This window comes from Anguilla anguilla, chromosome 14, assembly GCF_013347855.1.
Source record: "Anguilla anguilla isolate fAngAng1 chromosome 14, fAngAng1.pri, whole genome shotgun sequence".
Classification (NCBI taxonomy): domain Eukaryota; kingdom Metazoa; phylum Chordata; class Actinopteri; order Anguilliformes; family Anguillidae; genus Anguilla; species Anguilla anguilla.
Window position 1 is genome coordinate 10,041,354 of NC_049214.1, and position 15,342 is coordinate 10,056,695.

The following is a 15,342-nucleotide window of genomic DNA, read 5'->3' on the forward strand; positions in this document are numbered from 1 at the left end:
TGCATGAAGCCTTCAAACCTTTCTAGTTAGCTTGCTTACCGTAGTCAAACCACAATTATCTTTTACGGTCAGCGGCATTAACAAAATGCTCGTAGCCTAATAACATTTCCAGGTGTTAGATAGTAATTTAGGGCTCATATAAGCAGGCCTTACAAAAAATCATTTTAAAAAAGGCAAAAGAAACTGAAGCCTGCAAAAGCTGGCGCCAGCAGGCGGGAATCTGCATGTGGCTGAAATGCATTCCATTCCTGTGTCATCTTTGAACATGGGTAGGGGTGGCGTTTAGCCTAAACTAAAAAAATTTAAAAAAACATACTGAAATATTTATTTGTTTGGGCTAAATAAAGCCTGCCGCTTTTTAAGTCTCACCGACTTGGATACTAGGATTATAACACAAACGTTAGATAGCTAGGCCTTCAGTTGTTACGTCCTTATTATTTTACGTATCTGTTTTTTAGAAATCCACTTAAAATAACAGAAGATTTCATTAAGAAGTTCAAAGGTACACAGGGGACTCACAGTCCAGAAAAACCTGATTATCTTGGGGATAGCTGCTGAGTTGGAGCAAGGTAGATACTCCTTTTACCCCCTACTCTATTGGTGACAGCAACAACCTACCCACCTCTAAACATTATCAGATCCGTCAAATTGTTGTCCAAGAGTGGTATTTTATGCCAGGGAGCCTTGGACACTGTACATAAAATACACTGAGAGGTTCCTGTAGGTGGAGGCATACATCAAATATTCAGTTGAGCTGTTCTGCCTTAAGTGCTGATTCAGTTGTCACAACAGCACAGGGCTGGAATGAAGTCTTCAGGTGAGGGAAGCCAGGTTGAGCTTCCTCTTGCCTGGGCGGTCCTGATGTTATTTGCTCTGTACAGTTGTAAAATTAAAAAAAAAGGTAAGTGTATTATTATTATTATTATTATTATTATTATAGTCCATCCATGCATTATCTATACCCGCTTATCTTGAGCAGGGTCGTGGGGGGTGTTGGAGCCTATCCCAGCCTGCATTGGGCTAAAGGCAGGAATACACCCTGGACAGGCCGCCAATCTATCGCAGGGCTATTATTATAGTGCTGTATTCAATAACATTGTCCAATGTTATCTTGCTTTTAAATTGAAATGCAGTGTATCTTTGATTTTTGTTGTATAAGTGCAGAAGAATTCTGGAAAAACAGTAAACATTTTTAACAAATAAATTCCCATTTTGCTTGTATATTAACACAACCCGTTTGTATTATTATAACAATGTCATTACATAGTTGTAGAAGTCCATTTCAGATCCCATAGATGCCACTACAGTTACCAATTATTAATGTGTCAAGTAATATTCAAGCTAAGCCAAGCCCAATGTGATCAAGCAGGGGGATGTAACAACATGGAATTAACCGTAAAATATTTTAAAATGGCTTCTGAATGGGGTAATGTTAGGTTAATTAGTATTAGATTTAACATTAGCTAGATAGTTTAATGTTTTACAGCTTTTATAACTGTATAAGTACCTAATGGTAACAGGTCATGCATGGTAAAACAAAGCTGTAAATAGCTTTTGTATACAATGAGCTTAAACTGTCTCACTGGCCACATACCTAGGATAGGATCTGTACTAGAGTACTGCTGGGTGCATCGAGCTGAATTTGAAAATGTAAGAACATGTTGTTTCCAGTGTAATCCACCAGAGGACTCTGTACTTCATTAAATGCAGTTTCCGGCTTGAACCAATAACGTATCAGCTTAAAAAGTGTATGCCTGTAAACTTGGATATATTCGAAATTAAGCATATTTTCAGGCTTTAGCTGATGCAAACTAGATCTGTGTGTGACAATACATGTACAGACATTTGCTTACCAAGCAATGATTTTTGAACGAGCCAGAGAAGAGTTTTGTAAAGTGATTGATCCCGTAGTCTTGGAAATCCCATGGAAAATCAAAAATATTTACTTAAGTAGAAACACACTTGTGGATGCTGTCGACAGCAATCAACATTGACATGGGCATATTTTGCTTGGTGTAAACTTTCGCCTTTTTTTTCACCCTTTTCACCAAATGGCCATCAGCATTACAATGGGGAGAGAAGGAATGTGTTGTTAGGCAAGTGTTTCACATGTGTTTTTTGTTTCCCTGTTGGGCGTTAACATGACGCTCCAGAGGTACAAGGTCAGTAAAATTGTCGGGTGAATCAGCATGCCTGACTGCAGTTAGAAGGAGATACGGTGGCCAAGGGAGGGAGATCTTCAAGATTTTTGGCAGCCTGGAGGTTAATCTGGGTGTACTATAATGTGGAAGAAAATGGAAGATTACACAACTTGCAGATGTCATGTGTTTGGTGATCGATAACTTAAGTAAATGTGTGAACAGTGAGAAATATGGGGAGCAGGGTAAGAAGGGAATGAGGGGCAAGGTAAATCTGGAAGACATTTTATGATGAATGTTTATAGTCCAAATGATAGATTTTTATACAATATAGATTTTATGAAGAAAACATTTGTGGCTATAGCAATTAGGCTATGTATATAACATTTAGCCCATCAATGCTAAAACAGTTTTTACTGTTTCCATGTTCATCAACTTAAAATATTGAAAAAACAAAAAATCAGCATACAATGCAGCTTAATTGTAGCTTCTCTTTAACATTCATATTAGCATAAGAATAGAAACTCATACTGTATCACACTTATAAGAAAATTATAGGAGAGCTGTAAAAAAGGTTTGAAAATAGTCCAATAAGACCATCCAAAATGAAATTACAAATATTAAGATGAATGGTAGTCATACAACAAGTCACTGCCAGATCTGAGTAACCACATTGATTAGACACAATATGGAGCAGGTGAATAATGATGTCATTTTCACTCAAGCATTTTGCCATTATGTTGTGACTGATGTCTGATTTGTTGTTGACCTGACTAGTAAAATAAATAAAGAAGTGGCTTGCTCAAATTTTCACCTGTCCTCAGATGCACTGGACTGTCTTCTAGAGTCCCACAGCTAGGTTCCAGTGCATGCACAACTGGTTCTAGTTCTGTTCTACCTGGGAGAGTCAACTCTCTGCTGGGTCACCAAAGGAACTGTACAAAGGCCGAACCTGCACAGCTGTGAAGCTAAGATGCTAAAGATATTTGCCATAATGACGGGACCTTGTTTTAAATTCTCACAAAGTCACTGGCAGTGAGGGACAGTTAATTTGATAAACACTTTATACTGAAGACCTCAGTACGTCTTACTGATGAATTATAGCCTACATTAACCCTAAAATAGACTGTTTTCTGATTGTAAAAGAGAATACTGAATTATCTTCACTGGGTAATCCTCAAACTACACTGACAAATGCAATTATATTTGCTGTGCTTCAAGATACTTGAGGTATTTTCAAGAAACATGTGTGAGACACTTCCTTAAACCTTAACAGTAAATTAAATTTAATACCTAGTTATGCTTATATAAGAAATGTCTATATGAATAAAAAAGCCAAGGAAACGAAACAAAAATAACACTTGTTAAGATATGGGTTATCAGTCCCTTGTTTTCATAGATAACGTTTCCTGTGTGTGTATATATATATATATATATATATATATATATATATATATATATATTTACTGTATATATAGTTAAATGCAGAAGTATTGGGACAGTGACACAATTTTTGTTGTATTGGCTCTGTACTCCAGCACATTGGATTTGGAAGAAAACAATAAATATTAAGTTAAAGTGCAAGCTGTCAGCTTTAATTTGAGGGTATGTGCATGTAGATATGGTGATCCGAGTAGGAATTACAACCCTTTTTATTCCCCCCTCCTCAAATATATATACAGTATACACACACACACACACACACACATATATATATATATATATATATATATATAAAGAGAGAGAGAGAGAGAGAAGGTTCACAGCAAGGTCACAGTAGCTGAATACACTGTGGACTGCCATCTGAATGTAATTTGTTGAAGACAGAGTGACTAAATAACAGGGTAGTAGTGGTGAAAACAAGTTGCATCATGTAATGATATATTGTCTACTGGGAATGTATGATTTATTTTTTGAAAGATTAAATAATACTTCATATTTTCTATTAACTAGCACACTATGCATGCAAATGTATTAACACAGATGCCTAGATGCGGATATCAGAAGTGTAAGACCAATCTTTATAATTTCTTAACAGGTAGAATCGGTTACATTTACCTTTGTGATACTTGATTCAGAGTATTTTAGTTATTTAATACTGCCTCAAGGCTGGAGTCTGTCCTTAGATGTTTGATGTAATCAAGAGCCTTCTGTTAAATCAGAACTAAATCTCCCTAGCAGATAGTTGTTGATTTTGACCCTTCTTTTCTGCGTATCTGTATTATTGTGCCAATGTGTGCACAATCAGTGGCAACACTTGTGCGTGACATTCTCTGTCTTCTCTTTTAATGAAAGCCGTAATTCCTTCATGAGTAATTTTAGGTGCTACATTAATTCTTTAAGTCTGGAGCATCTGTTAAAGCAAGTGCTGGGTGAAGACTGAGGGGAAGTCACTCCACTGCACATGCACATCAATTATGATTTATGAAGTTTTACCCTTTAAGTCTTTAGCATTTATTTATTTTGTTGTATATGTCATACATTCATGTACATTCGATACCTTTGAAGATATCAGGTTCTTCATAATGGCTATAATGTCCCAATAGTAACGGCAAGAAACAATGAGGGGGACGTCAATGACATTGAAACAGAAGCAGCGCAACAGCTTGGACAAAGCACAGATGCGAGCATCTGCAAGGTCACCATAGTTACTGTGTTTGACAGGCTTGGCAGGGGCCCAGCGACGAAGATAAAAAGGGAGGTTCTCATATGGCATCTCCAGCTAAACGCGCTGGCTCTCAGTGAAGTGATGCACCCTGCAGGCTGGAATCTAATCCCAACCAAGTCAATGGTGAAGGTTTGATAAAGAGCCTGTCAAGTGTGCGCACTTTACATCCAAATAGTTCCATTTACTGCCATTTACTTACTGGGCATTTGGTGTTTCCACGGAGCAGCTGAACCTAAATCAAAGCATCTCTTTATCATAAACATCCTTCCTATGATAGCCCGCTAAGCCTGATGATTTTACTGTGATTCACTTGTATATATTTTGTAGATGGTATGTCAGAAAATACGTGGCAAATTTTCAGACAGCTCTGTTCTAGCAGTGCTTGGTAAATATGTATCTTACTATGAGCCATATCCTGACATTCTCTTCAATGTGCACTTCTTGCTACGTACAGGGAATATCATATGTGGGCTTGATTCCGTTCTGGTCAGACACACTTGAAGCCATTACTGATCAACCATTTACTTCAAATATTACAACAGTACCTTCGTTCAACACTAGTTTTGAATGCATTTATTCACCAAATGTCCCTCTGACATTTCATGGGTTGTGCTTTTGCTACTATGTGTCCTTACTTGATTCGTTCCCGTTATGACTTCATTCTGTGGCTCATTTTATGTGTCAGTCCATTAAGTCCATTCAAGCTAAATGTTCTCATGTTTTTACATGCCCTTGATGTAGCCTGATAAATAAGCAACAAAAATCACAAGGTACTTAATCTGCCACTTATGTCCTTCCAAAGGTATTGTACCCAGCCCTCACTAAAATCTTGTGTTAGATTTTGAAACAGTTCACAATCAGTGGTAATTATGTAATGTCCTACTTGCCTGTCAATATCAGTGCAATTAAGCTTAGTTGTATACTGTGTATGGGTCATTGAAGTCTTTGACTGTCTGTTTAATGCTTGAGACATGTTTTTATCCTGCAGTCAGTTAATATCTTTCAAACTTTATTTTAATGAAATAATCATCCAAAAAAAAAAAGATTATTAATGTCATTCATTTTTTTTTCTGAGCTATGCATTAACTGTTGAAACAAGGGATAATTGTTTATAAAAACTTCAATGTCAATATCAACACCTCATCCAAGCCTTATTTCCAGTTGCCCATTATGACATAGACTTTCCAAACCAACTGCCTGTTTGCAAATGTGCGGAGTTACAGTTATAATGTGCCCTTATATCCAGCTCAGTTAATGCAAAAACATTCTCAGATGCAAAACGATGTGACTGAAAATGCAAAATCAAAACCGTTGGAAATGGAAATTGACTGATGAAACATATATCATTTTCAGAAGATTGCAGCATTGAATATTTTGTTAAAACCTATCCACAGTGTACCTGAAAAATATACCGGATGGCACCATTTTGTTCTGCTTCTGACCTTTTGTTTTTAGTAGCCTATTAAAACCCACCAATTGGATATGCCAAAATCCGGTAGCTCAGCACAGTGGCGATAGCTGCACACTCCTGAAAATGCAAATGAGATATTTCAGCTGATTTAGGAATATCTCTGTGTAGTTGTACAGGACAGGTTCCCAGTGCCTTCCCAGGGTTTTCCATAAATCAGGCATAATATCTTTCTCATTTAGAATGACAGGCTTATGCCATAGCAGTCAATGTATTTGTACCTGGATGAGAAGTCCTTAGCAGACCATGTGCGAAGGGATTAGGAGGAGTATATCTTCCTGTAATACCCAAAACCAGGATTACTGTCATGTAAATTAAATTGTTTCCATTGAAGACCTCTGCCGTCCCAAGCAGGTCACCAGGGACATGAAATGGACCAGGTGCTGTGGCACTGCCTTCTCCCTTGGTACTATGTGCAGAACAACATCAGGTAGCTCTCTCACATGCTACACCAGTTTGTCCTACTGAAGGAAGACCTTCTGCAGCACTGCTGGTAACAACTGTAGATCCATATACAGGACCTGGGGGACTGTGGTCCACCAGACCACTCATTGCTCTGACAGGTTCAATGGGATCATCTATCGATTCTGTATAGGGCCAGTGTTCACACCAGACAAAAACAATGAGTTAACTACAAATGACTGTCTTTTTCAAACATATTGGATGTACGTACAGTGAAGTCCAACAAAACTAAACAGAAGCTTTGACAACCTTTTACTGTGGACTAATAGGAAGGGGTATCAAAGATACAAGTATTGACTAGGTGTAGTTAACAGAAATACCTGACTGGTTGTGAGGTCTTTTAACACGAGAACATATACAAGACACTGTGCAATCTGAGTAATGTGCAGACCGTAATGGTATATTGACAAGCCATGTGTCCTACAATTATGCTGTGAGGAATTGCGATTGGGTCATTAAATGTGAACAATGACAAGACATATGATAGGTTTTAACATAAGCTACTTATACATTATCAGAGAGACGTCACAACCTTAGGCCCAGAGTAAATTATGATAATAATTCAAAAGGCAGGGTAATTAGAGTTAAGCATATTCCAGAAACGTTTTATAGCTTCTGTTGAATCAATGTCGTTTCCACCCTTTCTCACCCTTGGAATGAAGAAATGTTTTTAATGCTGTTCTGCTTTGATTTTTGAAAAAAGAAAAAAAACAATTTTGCACTTATGTTAGTCTCTGTACCATTTATTTTCATTCATGGTTGAAAATTGAGCAAGAAGCTGCCTTTTGATGTATTAAATGTATAATCACATCTGTGGTTTCACACCATTTATTTTTCAATGTCTGTCATCATTCAAAATGTCTTCACTTTATTGTGTTGGCAAGGCAGATTGTGGATTTGGTTTGATGGTGCTAGGTGAGGCTGCCAAATTGAGCTTGCTCTGCCTCCATGTCCTTGTGGAACTCCCTGTTAAATACAGACAAGACTGAGATGTGTATAGGTCAAGGAGGGTAAGACTATTTCCTCAGGCTGAGTCACGTTAACAATATGAAACTATTTTTAGTACAGCATCACTAAAATATGTAAATATGTCTATATTTGTGAGTGAAAATAACTCGTAGGGAACTGCACGTTTTGGAGGATGTGAATACAAGCTTATGAATACAAGGTTACCTCTAAATCAACAAAGGTGGGCGTACAACTCTGACTGGTCATTTCAAATTGGCATAAACAGAAATGAGCATATCCAAATCAATTTAGTTGTGTTAACAGTGCTGGTACATGGTGAAAATGAACTGATAATAACTCTTATGAGTTGCAGGTAGGCAAAGGTCTCTTCATTACCTTTAAATGAACGTATGCATTGGTGATATAGTGCATGATTATTTTTGTACTGCATCTTATGCCAAGCACATGGCATTCTGCATCATGTGAGAGCTAGCACTCCCTGACCCCTGTCTTTTTCTTCTCTTTCCAGGAAGTGATGTCACAGAAGCGTTCCGGGCCTTGGCAGCTGGATCTGTGTTAGCAGATATGTCAGCATGGCTACATAGCTGAAATACAATAAAAATTGCCCTGGTGAGCAAGCAGGTGCTTAATAGACAAGCTAAGCTCAGCCCAGGAGGACTGCTATCCCCTTTAATGCCTGGTAAGTTTCTGTCAAGACAGTAAATTGATGCAGGGTATAAATACGTGGAATCGGGCATGAAGCTTCAACCCACTGCAATGTTATTTAATGAAATGTATAAATAAAGACAAGTGGACAGCAAGAGAGTAAATGGCTGCAACCTGTTGATTTCTATCTTGCACTTGAGCATGCCCGGGGTGGTGATTCAGCCAAATGCATCTCTTAAAATGCTGCTACAGACTATAATGAAAAGAGAAAGTGCCTGTGGACCACCAGCAACGTTTGTGAAGTTTTAGTTTGCAGTTTTATTTGTGCTGTTATAATAGTTTCAGTCGTTTGTTTGGGATATTGTTGACTTTGTGTCCACTGCATCATGTTTTGCTTCCTGTGTCCCTGAATTTAAACTGTGGAGTCACACTGTCCAGCACCCTTGACTTTGTTTTTATGTTTTGGAGCCCGCCCATGTAACAGTCCAGATGAGAATAGAAAGATCAGAAGATATCTACAGAGAAGTTAAGGAAACCGGACTAGTATTCAGATAATTTGGGATTTGAATCCTGCAAAGGAACCTAAAGTTTCCCAGAACATGGAACTTAATCTGAAGGGCTTCAGTGCATATCCATTGTTATGAGCACATACCATCTGAAATCAAATCCACATAAATCATCTTGGTTATAGGCTTCTGGTAAGCAAATAATGTCATTTAATGAAAGCATGATTGGCTGTGGGTGGCATCATTCAGGGGTTTTCTGACTCACTCCTGGGGCCCTGCGGGTAAGCCGATTTTCTTTCCAACCACAGTGGTCACCCTGATTATAACAAGCCGTTAAATTTTCTTAATTTGATTCGTTTAATGTCTATTAAGAAGTAATTCACCCTCTAAAGGCCACGTTATGTCAGAAATAGCTATGCACAACTTGAATGTTCCATATTCACATCCCAGAGCTTCAAATCAGTCAGGTCAGCAAATGCTTTCATTTTCTGTAATATGCTATATGGCTAATTTTTCCCTAAATTTTATTTTTATAATTGATTGATTAAATTATATGCAAACAGATGAAATCAGTGGGGTCCTAATTGCTGATAGTGTGGACACCAGATCACTTAAGCTACAGTTCAAAGATGAAACAGAAGGGCCATAAGCCAAACCTGCATTGTGTTAAGAAGTAAGGGAAACAATTATCAATCTTAATTGATCAAGATATTGGTTGTAAAATGAGGTTACACAGGGGGGGCCCTGGACCAGAGAAATGCTGGCATTGTCCACTGTATCTAGAATTAAAAACCACCTTGCCCAACATGACAAGCCAACATGACAGCCTTTCTTGTTAACAGTCTTCAGCAGCAGAACATTAGACCCACTAGGTGCTGAAATATAGATATGCTACATTGCATAATCTACTTTACAGTTCCCTTGGTTATAGTGTTCATAGCCATCTGATTTGTATGGTTAATCATCCAACCATCCATTATCTATACCCGCTTATTCTTGCCAGGGTCATGGGGGGTGCTGGAGCCTATCCCAGCATGCATTGGGCGAGAGGCAGTAATAAACCCTGGACAGGCCGCCAATCTATCGCCGGGCACACACTTCATTCACTCACACCTATGGGCAATTTAGAGTCTCCAATTAGCCTTCCTGCATATTTTTGGACTGTGGGAGCAAACTGGAGTACCTGAAGGAAACCCACGCGGACAAGGGGAGAACATGCAAACTCCACACAGAGAGGCCCAGACCGGATTCTAACCCCTTACTGTGTGGCAACAGTGCTAACCAACATGCCGCCCCTACTGTTAATCAATCAAGTGAAATTAAACCATGTCCAATTGATCCTTGAAACAAAGGAATCAGGAAAGCAAACAGGTAATGTTGGGTCATGTCTGTATTGTGTTAGCTCACAGAGATGACTGGCGGGTACGATACACTGCTGTCCAGGTGCTGATAATTGTGTACAAGGAGCTTTGGCTCGGGAGGGTTTGAGAAACACAGTCTGGTTGACCCTACAGGAACATCCGGCCAAGGAGACATGGACCACAGGTCACAGAGGCCGTCAGAGTTACTGAGATACTCAATCACGTTTTTATACCCAGAGGTCAATCACAGAACTGTGACTCTCCTTGGGTCAAATCGAAAAAGGTCGATACCCAACAGTCAGGAGCGACTCAGAACATGCAAAGTGAGATAATGAAGTTAATGATCACATAATTTTTTTCTGGCAACTACCAAGGCCTGTCCAGATCAATATGTTCACCACACATCGATGAGAAGAGAAAGCCAGAAGCTTGCGTTCAGAAAGATGCCAATTGGAAATTAGAGTTAATTTTGTTTTTGATTTTTTCTAGCCAAATCTAAGAGAGGCAGACTAAGACCCTACATTGTCATTATTCATTGCATATGAAGGGTATGCTTAACAGGATGAATACTGTTGATCCAGTGACTCAGACTGTAGAGAGCTCTATATTACATGTGGATTCTGAAAGCTGATAGTCCTGAGTATTTTCTGAATTTCTGTGATTTCCAATTAGGTCTGCTTCAGTAAAAGAGTTTGAACTGAGTGATCATGCTGGGCCAAATGCATGCTTCATCATAATACTATGCAACGTAATGTAAAATGTTATTTTTTGTTGAGCTCATATTTTTAGTGGTCATTTTGGAAAGGGATATGAATTCACACAAAAGATAATATAACCTAGCAATATGTGTATATATGCAAAAGTTCATTTATGGTTTATAATAATGTGACATATTACTGTATAAACAGCAGTGCTGTATGGATGAAGCCCCATATTTACATCTGAAGGGTATTGATGTGTGTGATTACTATAAAGAGTGCATTTCAAGTTGTGCCATTAATGTGGTTTCATTATAGATGAATTGTCCGTACTTTTTTTTCCCCACACCTCTTTTATCAGGGTTCTTCCTGGCTCAGAATAGGGCGTAGGAGGTGGCTGTGTGATAGCGACTGCAGTTGGTCCTGATTTACTGTCGCTGTCAACTCTATGCATCATCTCCCTACATTTAGCTTCATTTAGGATGTAAAGTTCTGGTTTTCAAGACCATAATGCATTGAGAGGCAGGCTATTAAAAAAAATGAAACGTGTGACAGAAATAATTTAAAAAATTGGAACAATTTGAATATTTATAGAAGGGTTACATACTGTAAGGGGAAAATACACAGGGTTTTTCTTGGCTCAAAATAGGGCTTAAGTGGTGACTTTGCATGAGGAAGTTATGAGTTTCTTAACACCCAGGTAGCTTTTACAAAGCAAATAGCCTATCATACAGGCCAATCTGGTGTTTGCTTATTATAAATGCCTGTGACCAGGTGGCTGTTTCCTTTCCATTAATCACTTGGAGCATCCAGAAGGCAATGTCAACACAGCAAGCAAATTAGCTGAACAAATTTAACATTAAACGCTGAACTAACTTAAAAAGTCAAACACTTTGATGAGTAAAACTAATTTAATTAATAAATATTAAACACCATTTAAAATGTGTGAGGTCTCCCCTAAAGGACACTACATGTAGATGGTTTTCAACACTATATATTGTCCCTAATTTAATGACCTCCCTGGGTGACAACCCTCTTGTTTTCTCTTTATATGGCATCCTGTAAACATAGGTAAAAGCACATTGCTTGTTATAGCAACTCATAATAGTGGCATAATTGTGTCAGCTGTTACATCTATACAAATGGGAACATCATGTCTTTTGGTCACCTAGCATCCAATTCCCTCAGGACTTTGAAAACCAAGGACAGGTAACTTTTAAAAATTATGACTTGATTTATTGTAACGAAAATAAAGCCTTATACCCAGAAATTAACTTGCTCAAAAGCAGTTTTATTTGAACTGAACTGCTCACGTACAAACCTGAAATGGCTATGGTAGCTGCATTTTGCCTTAAATTATTGACCGAGTTACATTTATCAAGTTTTTCCATTTATGGAGATTCTTCTCTATCTTCTAGCAACATTAAAGTTTTTTCAGAGTTTTATTTCTCTGTTCAATCTGCACAAACAGTTTATGTTAATGATAATACAGTAGAATCCACTTAATTACATAATGGATTATCACATAATTAGGGTATTTGCATAGAATTTCCAAATGCTGAACCATTTTACATTCATTTCATCTCATATTTTCATAAACGTTGCATATTTCTGATATTTTTCTGAAAAGTATGTCCAGTATATTGCTTAATGATCTATAAATATATTTAAAATTAGATTAAAATTTTTTTTATATTTTGTGGGCAAATTCCTCATGAATAAACTGACAATAGTTGTATAAAGACACAAAACCACCAAAATTTACAAAGGTAGTTGGTTTCTGTTGAAAATCATGTCAATAGCAGATGCCTGTGTGGCACGCACGGTTCTCAGCACTCTGTCAACTGTCTTGCTCTTAAGCGGATTTTACTGGAGTTAATTTAGTGTGTCTAAGTTTGCACGTAAACTTGAAAGAAGTCGAAAACTTGAAATGCTATGTCATTTACCACCAAATTGAAGAAAAAAACACTTAGGTGACCTGAAATTTTTCAGTGCAGGAAAAACCGTGTTTAATATAGCTATCTGTTTCTTGATCAAAATAACAGCATTACGTGCAACTGGTTAAACACGTCAATTGTGAGACACAAGTGAGCACCACGATCTCAGATCAAATGACTGGCAGCCGCGCAGGTTATGCGTCTCCCCAAAGGATATGTGGGAGGGATTCAGTTGGCAATGATACCAGTGTTCGTTGCCTGAGTGACACCTGTTGGTTGCCGAGGCACCTGTATGATTGGGTCTCCTCTGCCCCTGCTCTGCACACGCATGGCTTGTGGCTGCAGTGTGAAAAGAAACATCTGGGTGATATCGCGTGTTTTGGAGGAGAACCAGAGTTCTCTTCCGAGCCGGCAGCAGGGAGTGTACATATACGAGCACATTTGTACATAAAGTAGTTCACAAAATTTAGGTGGGATTGGGAATGCAATATTAAAAAAATATCTAACAGAATTAGTTTACCTTGTCTAGAAAAAACTGCAGTATATTGTACATGATAAATTAATCTGTTATGCTATTATATAATGAAGTACATACAGAAGGTATTCAGTTTTGTTCTTAGAATTATAGCCATTATACAAATCAATAGTGAATCAATGATGAATGTTTTTTCACTTCTGTACACAATGGTGTATATTCTATGTCTTTTGTTCTGTGTCTCTACCTCTCTGAGTATTTTTGTAAACAGAGATGATGACAGATGAGCAATGAGCCTGATCTCCCTGGGGAGGGAAGGGCTGCCACATGCACAGTCGTGCCTCAAAATATGACCAATTTCCTGCTCTTTTTCATGAAAGATGAGGGAGAAAACAACAACAGACATAAGGCCCTTGGTAGCCTTTTGAAACACAGGAGAACACAGTGCTACACCATATGTACAGTATCAAAAGAGATATAAAAGAGCCGTTGTAAATTTTAGCCCATTACATATATAATAAACTATTGAAATAGCGGATGGTACAATGCAAATATTTAAAAAATGGAGTTGGTCCACAACTTCAACTCCAACAGTTTATGGAACCAAGTGATTTGAGAACCAAAACCATTTTTCAAACGTTTTGCATCTTCCATGGATCTTAAAGGGGCAGTTCACCCAAAAATGAAATTAAGGTATGTTTCCACTTACCCAAAGTAATATCTGTCCATCCAGACAGTTTTACTGAAATGTGACAAGCTCTCTAGATGTAGGCTGCATCTCAACGTCTTCTTGTGGCTTCAAGGTGCCAAAAATTTACATTTGAAACAGCAACAAGTCTCTCCTAATAATATGTCATGGTTACTCACAAATGTCTACAGGGCTTAATTTGTGCATGGTTTTATACAGAACTAATTCTTCACCTTGTAACTGAAAAAAAGCAATCCTGATGTACGCATTGAATGATGTATATCTTAAATGCATAGATATTTAGATTCATCTAGATATATAATATTTTATAGTATTTATAAAATAATAGGACAACTCTATAGTATATCCTGTTCTGTTTTGTTTGGTGTGTACCATTTAAAAGGCAATGTGACTTGACACTGGTGTTTCCATTTTTGTTCAATAATTATAAATGGCTATATTGTAATATGTTAACGGAGATTGGATTTAAAGTTTCATCACAAATAGTCCCAGAACCCAGGTGATCAGATCTTGAGAGATCACAAGACATTTTGCTTAATTTCTGGGAACAGCACTTACTATAGCAGCAATGGCATGCCAGGGACATTGCGTCTTAGACACACTGATCAGAGCACAGCTTGTGGAAGTGTGAAGTATTTGTTACATACTTTGTCACTATCCTTGTCAAATAGTTTATATTTGAATTTCGTGCCGATTCTCTGCTGAGTTAATGCGATTTGTTAAAAAATATTGGTTACATCACAAAAAAAAAAGGGGGCGGGTTTACATCTTGGAACTGCAATTCTTTCACCGGGCTTATTGTAGAGGTGTACGCCCGGCATGCAAAGTTATAAACAAATTATCATCTGAAAATGGAATAGAGTTAAGCTAGCCCTCTCACTCTGAAAAGGGGAGTTATGTTCAAGCACAAACTGTATGAAGAGTTTTCCCATATACTGTAGCTCAGCGAGACTAGCACTACTCCACTCAGGATGCTGTGAGCACATCTATGTGAGAATAGTATTTTCATACTGCTATATTCCTCCGATTCTCAAGAGGATTACCAAATTCCACCTGAACAAATACATGTCATTGATAAACAAATCATTTTTCATAGGACCAGTGAAAAACTGTTTGCATTGCAGTGGTCTATATACAAATCTTATGGCTGTAGCAAGCCTACCAAATTGGGCCCACATGAAAATTTAATGTCAATGTGGTTCCACTCTGAACTGACAAAAAAAGGAGGCTCGTGTTCATTTGTGGGCAAGAGCAACCTATTATCACTTTACAAAGGAGAGCCGAATAAGACGCTAAATGATATTTC